The following is a 13,651-nucleotide window of genomic DNA, read 5'->3' as shown; positions in this document are numbered from 1 at the left end:
TCACGGATTTATTTGCAGCCTTTCCGCTAAGCCACCCTTATCCAGCGGCATCGCCTGGGTTTTTTTTTTTTTTTTAGAAATGTAGCCTCTCGGGCTGCATCCCAACGCACCGAATCAGAACCCGCAACTAAACACGACCCTCGGGAGTGTGAGAAGCCTCGGTCTGCACAATGTAATGAGGACCTCTTCCCCAGTAAGTTAAAAAAAAAAAAAAACCAAAAAACAACCAAACCTCACAGCCTAACTGGAGAAACAGTGAAAGTGCCTTAAGACATCCAATCCGCTGAGCCGAAGGCGCCGCAGATTGCTTGGTTACCTTCAGTGAGAGACGACAGGGCTCGGTGTCAGGCTGGGTAAAAAGGGGAGACGAGGAGGACGAGACTCCAGGCAAGCGCTCTACAGTCCAAGTGGGTCCGCCAGAGCGGTGAGACTGGAAGGCACGAGAAGGGGCGCGCTTCCCACGCGAGGGGCGGTGGGAAATAAAAGGAGAGTGGCGGGGCAGAGAGGACGGCTGGGGGAGGGCACATGGGGGGGCCTGACGGCTGGCTTAGCTTCGCGGACCGGCGGGGAGCCCCTCCCTCGGGGGAGGCCAGAGGGCGGGGGTCGGGCGCGGAGAGAGAGGTGGGTCCAGGTCCGCGCGGGGGCGGGCGGCTCCACGGCTCCCCGCCCCCGGCCCGCCCCTCCGCGGCGCCATTTTGCAGGCGGCAGTCGCGGGAGCCAGAGGCGACGGCTGGTACTGCGGAGCTGAGGCGCAGCCGGCAGGACAGGAGCCCGGCGAGCTGCAGCCAGGTGAGAGCCCGGCCGCTGCGCCCCCTACCTGGCCCGCGGGCCGCACTTGCCAGGCCCGGCAGCGAGGGGCCTGCGGCGCCCACGAGGCCAAGCAGGCACGGCCCCCGCGCGCTGTCAGCGGCCCCGCGGCGCGGCCTGCGCCCCCACACCCCGGCCCGTCTGCCGGGTCCCCGCACCGGCGGGTCATCCTGGCCGCGGGACCCAGGGATGCCTGGCGACCCCCAGCCCCCGCCGGGCCCCTGAGCGCTCACCCCTGCTTGCGACCGGAGCTGCGGGGCGCTCGGGCCCTCAGGCCGCGCGGCGGGGAGGCTAGTGGGGTCTCCCTGGGACCCAGTGCCTGCCGCCTCCTCCCCGGCCCTCGGCCCGCGCAGCCTGCGATCGCTCTCCGGTCGGCCCTCCGCAGGCGGTGCGCGCGGGCATCTCTGTACCCCCAGGAATGCAGAGCCATCAAGAGGGACGGCGGGGGGGGGGGTGCCCTTTATATTTTTGCTTTCTTTCTCTTCTACAGTGGCTGCGCCAAGTAATTTTAGGAGCTCCTGCCGGGTCCCCAGGGCCTTTCCCTCTGACAAGACTCTCGGGGGCCGGGGTCCCCTTGTTGCCACCTTCCTGAAAAAAGAAATTGACATTTTCGAGTGTGACTTGTTGATGGGCGCAGAATTTTCTCCTTCCTTTGACTTTAGATGTCCCTTTGATGGGTAGCTGACAGGAATTCGGCCTGCAGGCTGGGGGTTTTAAGCATGACTTAAAATTCTTGATTGTCAGTGCAAAGGATAAATGAGGGCAACTGCAGGTGGAAGCAAGTCATCCCTATGGGATTTCTGGGTCTGAGGCATTAAGAGTCGCTGCTACTTTTAGTCTTGCAGTGCTGTAACAGAGGAGGGGGAAGATGCTAACCCTGCTAATATTTGGACGTCTGTGTTCAGAGAAGGCTGGACAGTGTGAGGACATGGCTGGGAGTCCTGAGACAGTCTGGGATGAGCTGTCATTAATTGCCATGTGACCTTCCTTACCCAGTTTCTTCCTCTTTGAAGCCAGAGGCTAGAGTCAGTGGTGATTGGAACATTTTAATTTTTATATTTTTTGCGTTTGGATGCTGTTGGACTGAGACCTCTCTCTTCCAGTTGTCTGTACCTGCCTTTTCATCTTTACAGATGACTTTGCCCATTTAGCCTGGAAGGTGAGTCTGATGAGATTTATAAAAAGAGCCTTTCAGCTCAGAGTTCTGAATTCTCTGCACTCATTCAGAATTTAATAGCTTTCTGGGCATTTGTCTTTTAAAGGCCCAGCAGTGAGTGTGCACAGAGTAAGCCCTCATGGCACACGTTTTAGTTAAAAGGGGGTGAGTAGGTGTGTCCAGCTGACTGCTTGTTTCACCTGACAGCCTGAATGTGAGATGTCTGCTTTCTAGATTATTCTTTCCTTTGCTGAAATGGTGATCAGATTCTTTCTTTGACTCCCAGGGCATTTCACTTCTTTGCTTGGAGTAGCGAGTGATTTTTTTTTTTTTTTTTTTTTTTAAGAAACTTGGTATTTTAATACCTTTTGTATTAGTCCTCAACCCCCGTGCCCCAAATGGTTGTGTGGCAGTTTTATTTTCTGACTGTGGCAAGTCACTTAAGTTGAGTTTTTTTTTTTTTAAATCTTTATTTTAAAAAATTATTTCTTTATTTGACTGTGCTGGGACTTAGGTGCCGCACAGGGATATAGTTTTCTGCCGCAGGGTGGAACCCTAGCCCCAGCTGCCCCCTGCATTGGGAGCATGTAGTCTTAGCCAATGGACCATCAGGAAAGTTCTAATTAAGTTGAATTTTAATGTCTGTTAGGATATTTCAAAAATCCTTATGAAAGTACCTGTCTAGAATATCGGCTAGGTTTCAGACCACACCGCCTATCTCTTTTGTGTAGCAAAGGCTCATAGCATTGTAGAAATGAGTTAGGTGTACCTCAGCTAATTTGGTGACTGATGATATTAATCCAAACATTATTGACTGAAACCTAGTCTTTGGAGATTGGAAATTCTGAGTTGATTATTGCCACCCTTTTCAGTGTCTCCATAGAAAAACCTGGGATCCGTTTGGGGACTCATTTCTGGCATTACTGATGGCTTAAGGAATTTTCCCATTATGATTAAAGGAATTAGAAGTTAGCAGTCATAATTTGCAATTATATAGAGCTTGGTCGTGTAAATGGAAGCTTTTAAAAAGCTGATTTATTTTTACTTAATACTCTTAGGATATTTTAATTTAAACATTTTGCAGTCCTTCCCTGACCTGTTTCCAGGTCTTGCCTAAAGAACTCCCAACACACTAGCCTGTTCCCAATGCTGCTGCTGCTGCTAAGTCACTTCAGTCGTGTCAGACTCTGTGCGACCCCAAAGACGGCAGCCCACTAGGCTCCCCCGTGCCTGGGATTCTCCAGGCAGGAACACAGGAGTGGGTTGCCACGTCCTTCTCCAGTGCTTAAAAGTAAAAAGTGAAAGTGAAGTCGCTCAGTCATGTCTGACTCTTCGAGACCCCATGGACTGCAGCCTACCAGGCTCCTCTGTCCATGGGATTTTCCAGGCAAGAGTACTGGAGTGGGGTGCCATTGCCTTCTCCGCCAATGCTAGGTAACCTTATTTATTCATTTCACACCCTGCTTTTCTTCCAGTTACTCTTTCCTCAGAGGGCCTGACTCTGGACTGTCTTTTATTCTTTTGCTGGGGGAGAATTCCTGCTTCAGGGTAGGCTATGAGCTACCACCATGGGGTTTACTGGTCTTTTGTGCTCCTTATGGCACTCTCCATTTTATCCCTGGCTTTGCTCTTTCTGGCCTGTTGTTTTGTAACCAGTTCCAGTTCTAGATGGTTGGCTTTCTAAGATTTGAGGTCTGCTTGCAGCTTACGCTTTTCACAGTCCTCCCCACATTTAGTGCATGTATTGACTGCAGACTGTGTGCCAGGTAATGCTCTTGGTGCTCCAGATGCTGTATGGAGATCTCCTCCACACACACAGTTCGCACACTAATGTGGAGGCAGACAATGAGACTTTGTGCTCTGAAGCAGAATCTGGTAGGATTGGGGGTAGTAAGTGTTAGGTGGGAGCTGAAATTTTAGGGAAGGTAGAACAGGAAGCTCTGAGTCATCTTTGAGTGGAGATGGCAGGAAGCGAGTCATGTGGATGTCTGGGGTAAGAGCATTCCCACTGGAGGAAACTGCAGTTTCAAAGGCCCTGAGGCAGGAGGAAGAGAGAATGATTTTGAGGTCATAAAGACTATGGGAGTTGAGTCATGGTAGGCCACAGGCCTGTAGATTTTACTTTGAAAGCGGGGTTGGTGGTAGGAGCCATTGGAGAGTTTTGAACAGAGGGGGGATAGAGACATGCTGATTGTTGATGTGTGAGAATAGACCAAAGTCTGGGTGAGCAGAGTAGGTCTGCAGGGGAGCTAGCTAGTACAGTGCTGAAGATGGTGATTGAGTGGAGGGGGGTGGTGGTGAGAAGTAGTCATATTGTGAGGTGGGGTTGAGGAGATTGCTGATGGACTATATGTGGGGAGTGAGAGAGGGAGTTGAGGGCAACAGCAGAGTTCCGGCCCAAGCACCTAGAAGGAAAGTGGCAGCCCCAAGAACCACACGTTCCATGGCATGTTAAATTGCCATGCCAACCTGGTGTGACCAAATGCAGTGGTAAAAGGTGGGGTGAGTGTTTGGTGGGGGATTCTGTTACTGAGTCCAAGCTTGCTCTGCTTGCCACAGGTGGTGGTGGTTTTAGATGCTAAGTCATGTCTGACTCTTTTGCGAGCCTGCTAGGCTCCTCTGTCCGTGGGATTTCCCAGGCAAGAATTTTGGAGAGGCCTTTTCCTTCTCCAGGGCATCTTCCTGACCTGGGGTTAAACCCTGCATTATTCTCCTGCATTGGTAGGTGGATTCTTTACCTCTGAGCTACCAGGGAAGCCTACTTGCAGTAGGACAGGCCAGTAAATAAGAAACCAGGTGTTGAAGGAAGGAATAACAACTTTATTTGGAAAGCTGACAGACTGAGAAGATGGCAGACTTATGTCTCAAAATAGCCATCTTATTGGAGTCTGGATGCTAGGTTCTTTTATAGAGGGGTGGGAGGTGAGGAAGTGAAGTAAAAAGGCTGTTAATCTTGCAAATATCTCCTGGAATGGCCAGCCTTGTGGGGGAGGGCAGATATGTTAATTTCTTCCATTCTGTAGCCATCCACAGGTAGAAGGGGTTCTGAACAAAGAATCAAGCAGAGGGAGGGGGTTCCCCTAGGCAGACCATTGTGTATGGACTGTAACCTTTTAGTGAAAAAAGCAACTGGAAGCAAAGATTAAAGTAGAAGAAACAGATCCAATATGGAGTCAGATTTTGTTCTCCCTTGTAACAGGTCTTCTTGGGTGGAAATGTAAATTTTCTTGGGAACTTCTCACTATCCTTTGTCTTAATTCTCTCCTCTGACCTCAGGCAGGCAAATCCCTGACTTCAGGTCTGGGTGGCCTCTAAAGCCTTCCTTGAAAATTTATCCCGTAAAGGAAAATTCCATCTACTTGTTTTTTTTTTTCCCCATAACTGTCTCTTGCATTACTTCTTTTTTGTTGTTGTTGTTATGCAGGCCTAGAATCTAAAGGTAGCACAAAAAGCAAAAATCTGGATTCATCAAAAATGGCCTTTTCCCTCCATTAGGATGTGTCATAGACATGATTTGTATATCATGCAATATATATATATAGTATACTATATATAGAAATATCTAGGTATTCAAGTGTAATGGGTGCAGTAGTGGACAGTGCATAATCTTATGCAGGATCATACTTAAGATTTCAACCAAGTAGTCTCACTGCCTGTAAACTTTTCAACAACTTCAGAGCGCAACTCACAGCCTCTTTCTGTCGGCTATGGTCTTGACTCTGGTTCTTCATCATTGTTTTTCTGTAGCATTGATGAGTTTTTCAGTTTCTTCTTTTCATATGAGGAGGTCAGGGTGGCGTTGGTCCATAAACCATGGCTTTTTCTGTTCTGCGGTCCAGAAAGCCTTCTTTAGTCATGGGTTCTTTCCACAGGCTTTTCTGAAAGCAGCTGATCCTTACAATCTCCTTGTGTCAGTTGCCCTGGGGTGTCTCGGCTGCCCTGGGTTGTCTCAGTGAGCGCCTGGCATAGGCCTGCCTATCTGGGTGGCTACCTTTCTCATTTATGTGCATGTGAATCTTACAGAGTTGAATCTTCCTATCTTCTAAGTTGAACTGAAAAGAAGTTTAAAAATTGTTCTTCTCTCCAGGAACCTCTCTAAGCAGTAGAGGGGACCCAGGAAAGACCAGACAGTGCCGATGGGCACTGGCTGTGTATTGAGCACTTGAGGTCATTACCGTTGATCCCAACAGTTGGCAGCCAGCATGGTTCCGGTCTGCATCTTATCAATGAAGAAAGTGGAGCTTGGTTAACTTTTGTAAGTTAACTCTTGGGTCTTGAATTCTGTCTTAATGCTCCAATAAAGCTTGGGTCCCTTAGTGATAGAATGCTATACCCAAGTCTTGCTTGAAGGTCTGTGTTTCTTAGCTCCTGTTGGCATAGAAGAGAGCAGAGAAACTAGTGTCAGTGGTCACCCGGCACTTAGCCTGGCACTTCCTTTGTTCACTAACAGCATTTAATCACAGCAGCCCTGTGGAAGAAGGTATTATTCTCATTTTACATCTGAGGATGCTGAAGTTGGTGGTGGTTAGCTCCTTGCCCAAAATCATGGTAGCTGAGTCAGAATTTGATCCAAGACTGGTCTGCACCCCAACTTGGAGTCCTTTTTTCCTTCTGTTCCCTCATTTGTTCCTGTAGGAATCTCCCACAAGCCCTCAACCCCAACACATGTACCTTTCTTTTATAGTCTTCCTTTGAGGTGGCTTCCCTCTAACCCTCTGTTCAAGTAACGACATACATGCTCCAGTGTTAAACTTGCATGAACTTTTCCATTCTGGACCTAGACTTCATTACAAAGGTCTTGGTATAATAACTCTGTGGATGGTCTTTTCCTCCTGCTTCTGATGAAAAGGTCTACTTGAAATGCTGTTTCTGCTGTGGTTGCTGTTTCAGTATCCAATTTGGAGACTCTTATTGTCCCTGCTGCAGTGCTGGCTTAAATCCTTTGCTGTCTCCAAAAGGCACATCACCTGGTTGGGGGTACAGCCTCTTTTTTGTCTGACATGATAAATCTTAAACTTAAGAGTTTCTCATTCAGAAGTTCTGGGGTGAGGCCTGGTAATCTGAATTTCTGACCAGTTCCCAAATGATGGGGATTGTTGATTGGGGAACCACCAGCATCTGTTTTGTAAAACAAGTTTTATTGGAACATAGTTGTGACCATTCAAGACACTATATGACCAGCAAGCCTAAAATATTTGCCATCTGGCTCTTTGTAGAAAGTTTGCTTACTCCTGCTTCATAGTAATATTAATATTTATGTGATCAGTACTGAAAAGTTTGAGTTTACATTTTATTGTCAAGAACTCTTTCTATATTAAGACACTACTTCACAAATTACTCCACAAAAGTGTGGTATAGGGGAATATTTGCATATTTTGAAGTGCTGGGAGTATGAAAACTCTTGACACTTTTATGTCTTTTTATCTAAAATTAATGTGAATTTTATATTCTATTCCAGAAACATCAGCACTTGGCTTAACATTAAACACTTTTCCTCTCTAATCTTTGAGTAAAGTTGATGCTGCTAGACAAGTTATATTTGATTCTGCTTTCATCCTGTTTGAGAAATATGCTATTAAGATTTGCATTTTTTAAACAAATGCTGGAGAGGGTGTGGAGAAAGGGAACCCTTCTGCACTGTTGGTGGGAATGTAAGTTGGTACAGCCACTATGGAAAACAGTATGGAGGAAAAAAAACAAACAACAAAAAACAGTATAGAGGTTCCCCAGAACACTGAAAAATAGAATTACTATATGATCCAACAGTACCACTCCTGGGCATATATCTTGACAAAACTGTAATTCAAAAATATACATGCACCCTATGTTCATAGCATCACTATTCACAATAGCAAAGACATGGAAGCAGTCTAAATGTCCGTTGAGAAATGAATGGATAAAGAAGATGTGGTATATATAATATATACAATGGAATACTACTCATCCATAAAAAGGAACAAAATTAGGGTTTCAAAATAACTTTTAATGGGCAGTTTCATTAAATATATGTTAATTTGGGGAGACTTTACATCCTATAATACTGAATTGTTCTGTCTATGAACAAATCTTTTGATTCATGCAGATTTAATAGCTCTCATTTTTAAAGTTCTCACTAATGAATGGTCTACAGATCACTTATTTATTGCTCTTTATTTTAAAATATTTGCAATTTAGAGTGAGATAATTTTCTTCCTCCTCCCTTCCATGTACCCTATTTCCTAATTTTATAAAGTAAGTGTAAAGAAATTATGTATATGCAGTCCATATATCTTATACCTGACCACCTATATTATTCAGCTTAATTAATGCTAGCCAAAATCTGTACACTAACAAAATAGAAAGTTATTTCTTGCTGACATTTTTCAAGGTGATTCTCCCCTAACAGGTGAGTTGGGAATTTAGGCTCCTTCCATCTTACATCACAATTGACTTCAAAATCTGGCCTCTAATTTTGCAAGATTTTGTCAGATTTTTTGCATGGAAGAATTTTCTTATGGGCCGAACTTGGAGTTAGTAATATTTTCTCCTATAGGCCATATCCTAGATGCAAAGGGAGTCATTTGTGTGTCCACAAGGGGAATGAAATAGCACTTTGTCTGGCATACTACCTGACCAAACTCTGTGAAGTTTTACTTTTCAGTAGATTCTCTTGAGTTTCTTGGATAGATAGTCATACTAGCTGCAAAAGGTCTTGTTTTTTTTTTCTTCTTAAATATTTCTTTTTCTGAATATAAACTGCAGAGTACTTACAGAACAGGTCTAAATGTGATAGTGGTCCTTTTTATTTTCAATATTTATTGGTATGCATTATTGTATATAATCTTTAATGATATTAAAGTATCCTATTTTCAGTGTCCTTTTCACTTAATTACAATATCATACTTAGTGTTTGAATGAACAAAAAATTTGTCATCTTGAGATTGACCCTGGAATTTTGTATACCACAAAATAAATTTTTGGTAGACTCTGTCCCTGTTTTTGTAATTCTCCAAATTCACTCTTTATGCTGTTTTAAGGATGAACTCAGAATTTTAGCTGGAAGGAATTATACATTTTATACCTTTGCTTCAGGTTCAGGTATTCTGTGCTGTTCATATCTTTTGTATCAGGGATTCTGACCCTCAGTCTTCTAAAATGTTCCTTTCCTCAGAGCAGTTTTGTGGGTTCTTGTTTTCTTTCTTTCTTTCTTTTTTCTTACCTGTGAAGATAAACTGAATATACTAGCCATATTGATTTTTCCTTTTCTGTGGAAGTTCTCATATTTGTACATGCTTTCTGACACCCAGTTTAAGTTGGGGTCCTGTATTTCCAGCAGTGATCCTGAACTTCGTGGGAGCAGGAGGCTCCTCTGAACCCTCTCAGAAGTCCTGGGCAGATAACAGTGTAGGGAATCTTTTATTTATTTGACCAGTATAAACAGACATAGAGTCCAGTTCACTTCCAGTGTTTAGTTCAGTGCCTAGGGTAATCCTCCAAAGTGGTTTCAGCTTTCTTGCATTTTGTTTTCAATTCTGAGATCTTGTACTTATTGTTTTGTTCCTTGAGTAGGTGTCCATCAACTCCTATATTTTCCAGACTTTGTTTTGACTGACTCACTTTTCACCGACATATGTGTCTGTGTGTGTATCTCAAGAACAAGTTTCACAAAAATATTATATGATGTATATTCTGATATTTACTTTTTCTACTTCATGGAAAAAATTAGTTGTGACGTCCAGAGTGATTTTGTGATCTGATTGTGAAATACAAGACTCTAAAGTAAGGCCTTTGGGTTAGTATGAATAAATAACCTTTCTATCTTACTAAAGAAACCACATGAGGTTCTGTGGGAATGACAGGGAAGGGGCTCTTGACAGAATAATTTTAAAAGCTTTATTGAGATAGAATTCACACACCATAAAGTCTTCACTTTGAAAGGTATGTTTCAGTTGTTTTTTGAGTTGTGTAACCATCACCACTATCTTAATTTCAGAAACCACATACCTATTAACAGTCATCCCCCCTTTTCCCCTCCCCAGCAGGCCTTGGCAACACGAATCTGCACTGTTTCTGTGAATTTGCCTTATCTGGGTGTTTCATATAAATGGAATCGTACAATATGTGGTCTTTTGTGATTGGTTTTTTACTTAACACAGTGTCTTTAAGATGTCTGCGTTGTTGCAAGAATCAGTGCCACATTTTGTTTATCTACTAACAAGTTGATGGTCATTGGGTCGTTTCTGGATTTTAGCTACCGTTAAGAGTGGTGCTGTGAACATTGGTGTGATCATGTTTTTAATTTTCTTTGGTAAATATCAGGAAGTGGAATTACTGGGTCATAGGGTAATTCTTTAACATTTTGAAGAACTGCCAAGTGGAGGCATCAGCAATTTATGACAGTTCTAATTTCTCCACGTGGGTTATTGTCTGTCTTTGAGAATAACCATACCAGTAGGTGTGAAGTGGTGTCTCATTGTGGTTTTTATTTACATTTTCCTAATGATGTGGGGCAGTTTTTCATGTGCTTGTTCACCAGTCTTATGTCATCTTTGGTGAAATGTCTTCAGTCCTTTGCTCATTTTTCAGTTGGATTGTCTTTTTATTGTTGAGTTACAAATTTTCTTAATATATGTGATGTGTCCCTTGCCCGATACATAATTTTACAAATAACTTTTTCCATTTTATGGGTTGTCTTTATTTCTTTGCTGATGTCCTTTGAAACTTTCCGAGTTTTAAATTAAGCTAAACTTTCCGAAGTTTTAATTAAAAGCTTTTTACTTTTTAATTTTGATAAGGTACTATTTATCTTTTTCATTGCTTGTACTTTTGTTGTAATTTCAAAGAAGATTTACTCCTTTGTTTTCTTCTAAGAGTTTTATAGTTTTATCTCATAGATTTGGGTCTTTGATCCTTTTTGTATATGGTGTGAGGTAGGGGGGCTCCAGTTTCAATTCTTTGTGTTTGGATTTCCAGTAGCATTTTTTAAAAAGGCTATTCTTTCCCCCCATTGAATTGTCCTGGCCTCCTTGTCCAAATTTACCTGACAAATGTTAAGATTTGTTTTTGAATTCTCAATTTTATTCTGTTGATTTGTATGTCTATCTATATGCAGTGCGGGTCAAAAAGATCTCCCTGGAGAAGGGAATGGCCACCCACTCCAGTATTCTTGCCTGGAGAATTCCATGGACAGAGGAACCTGGTGAGTTATAGTCCGTAGGGTCACAAAAAAATCGGACATTACTGAGTGACCTAACAGTTTATACCAGGACTATGTTGTCTTAGTTATCACAACTTTTTATTAAGTTTTGAAATTGGAAAGTGTGAGTGCTCCAGTTTTGTTCTTTTTCAGGATTGTGTTGACTATTCTATGTCCTTTACATTTCCATTTGAATTTTAGGATCAATTTGTCAATTTTTTCCAAAAAGACAGCTGAGATTTTTGATAGTGATTGCATTCAATCTGTAGGTTAATCTGGGTAGTATTGCCAAGAATTACATATTAGAAACAAAAAATTTCATGAGAAAATATGTATCTGTGCTAGCAGTAATACGTTCTGATATTTTCTGATATTTTCATTTCTTTTTTTTTTTTAATATTTATTTATTTGACTGAGTAGGGTCTTGGTTGTGGTGCATGGGATCTTGGTTGAATCATGCAGGATCTTTCCTTGCGGTGCATGGGACTAGCTTGTTGCGTCTCGAACAGGCTTAGTAGTTGGCAGTGTGCGGTCTTGGTTGCTCAGGGGCATGTGGGATCCCAGTTCCCTGACAGGGATGGAAACTGAGTCCCCTGCATTGCAAGACATATTCTTAACCACTGGACCACCAGGGAAGTCCTATTCTTTTATTGATTTTTTTTAATTAAAAAAAAATTGCTGGCCCCAGTCTACTGAATTGTTCTCTACTCACTCTGGTATGATGTTTGGAAAAAATGCTTCAAGTCAGCAGCCTTAACAGCAAATATACAGCCTTAATTTCCTTAACAGCAAATTGGAATCAGCTAGGATACAGTTGATCAGAGTATAGCATATAAGTATAGGGGTTAAAAAAAAAAATCTCCCAGGTGATTACAGTGTGCATCTAGAGTTTGAGAACCATTGCTATAAAAGAATTTTTGTAGTAGTGAGAGTCTCATGTGTGGAGCTTTCAGTCACTTTGGTGAAGATTGTATTCAATATTAGAGAGGTCTGTGCATTTCCTCTTAATATTATCACTGATGTCATTCTCTCAAGGAATGGTTTTGCTTTAGACTTCCTCCTAGGTGTGTATAGTTGTACCTGGTCTGTACAGAGAGCAAAGATAGAGCAGACTCCCTGGAGAGTGTCTGTTATTTCTCAGGAATATTTGTGTCCTTTTTCTTTTTGCTATAGGAAATGGGCTGATTTGAGAAGAATATGCAGGAAATTCACAGTAATTAATTATGATATGGGGAACATGGAAACTGTTGGTTAGAATTGCTACTGAAGTATATGAAGGCATTGGTCAAGATTAAGATAAGAATTCCTGGAAAAAAGATCTGAAAGTGAGACCAGTGTCCCATCTTAAGGAATTTGGGAATTGTGGTGAAAACTTATACACAAAATAGCTTAGTTTACTCATTGCTAATCCCTCTTTTTTTCTGATTTGTTTGAAAGTATACTGTCTTTCATATATGCACATATATATGTTTATTTGTATGTGTTTCAAAATAGAGATCTCATGGGGCCTTTTATTTTTGGCCTTGCCACACAGCTCGTGGGATCTTAGTTCCCACTTCCAGGACTGAATCTGAGCTGCTGCATGAAAGCGCCGAGTCCCAACCACTGGACTGCCAGGGAATTCCCATACATACAGGGGCCTTTTAAATCCTATTTTTAAGTTTAGCAATGTGTCTTAGACTTATAACTAAATCATTAAATAGTCCCTTAAAACATGTTTTTTAGCAGCTCATTTGTGCTGAATGCATCATGTTTTATTAGACAGATCTTTCTACTGTTGGGTATTTAGTTTATGAGCCATTTATTTCCCCCCTGTAGTGAACGGAATACAATGGGAATAGCCTTGTATGGAAATCTATATGCTTTTTTCTTCAGACTACATTTTTAGAAGATGGGATATCATTTGCATTTTTAAAGCTTTGAAACATGTAACATATATGTCAGATATTTCTGCATCCAGGTTAGGGAATTAATCTTATTATTTAAACTTAAAAAAATTTTTTTTAAACCAAGAAGAACCATGTTTCTTTTGCTTTGCTTTGATAACTAGTGAATTTGAACACTTTTTAATGAATTTTTTTGTTTGACTTATTTCTTTTTTTTTTTTTTTTTTTTAAGTTTACACTGAGGGCCTCTTTATTTTGACTATATCTTTAGAAACATCCAACCACGGGTAGTTTCATAGGTTTCTTTCACTAGTTTTTCTAATCCTGTGTTCATCTTTTTCCTGGTGATATAGCAGTTCTTTTTATATCCTAGATATTAACACTTTAATAATCTTGCCCGCCCATTTTTTCTTGTAATTTTATGATGCATTTAAGACATAAGATTTTGATTTGTAGATCATTTTTCTTGGGATTTAGTTTTCAAAATAAAAATCTCATTTTTCAAAGGAAATATTTTTCTTACAGATGAATAGTCTATCAGAACATGATTTTGTTTAAAATTTTTTCAGATTTCAAATTTGCTTCTCTTTTAAAATATGCTTGGGTTAATTACCTGAATTAAAAAGT

The 13,651-nt window shown here is 41.9% G+C and overlaps 1 protein-coding gene across 1 annotated transcript in view; it reads left to right on the top strand.

Moving 5' to 3' along the window:
- Positions 1-682: 682 nt before the first annotated feature.
- Positions 683-13,651, top strand: part of SLC23A2 (solute carrier family 23 member 2) — a 138,229-nt gene continuing 125,260 nt past the window's right edge. Inside the window, exon 1 of the mRNA XM_065921452.1 lies at positions 683-789. The gene's annotated coding sequence lies outside the window, so the exon portion shown is untranslated. The remainder of the gene's footprint in view (positions 790-13,651) is intronic.

Source organism: Muntiacus reevesi, chromosome 2 (assembly GCF_963930625.1).
Source record: "Muntiacus reevesi chromosome 2, mMunRee1.1, whole genome shotgun sequence".
Lineage (NCBI taxonomy): Eukaryota > Metazoa > Chordata > Mammalia > Artiodactyla > Cervidae > Muntiacus > Muntiacus reevesi.
Note: the sequence above shows the minus strand (reverse complement) of the source record. Positions and strands in the feature narration are given on the sequence as shown.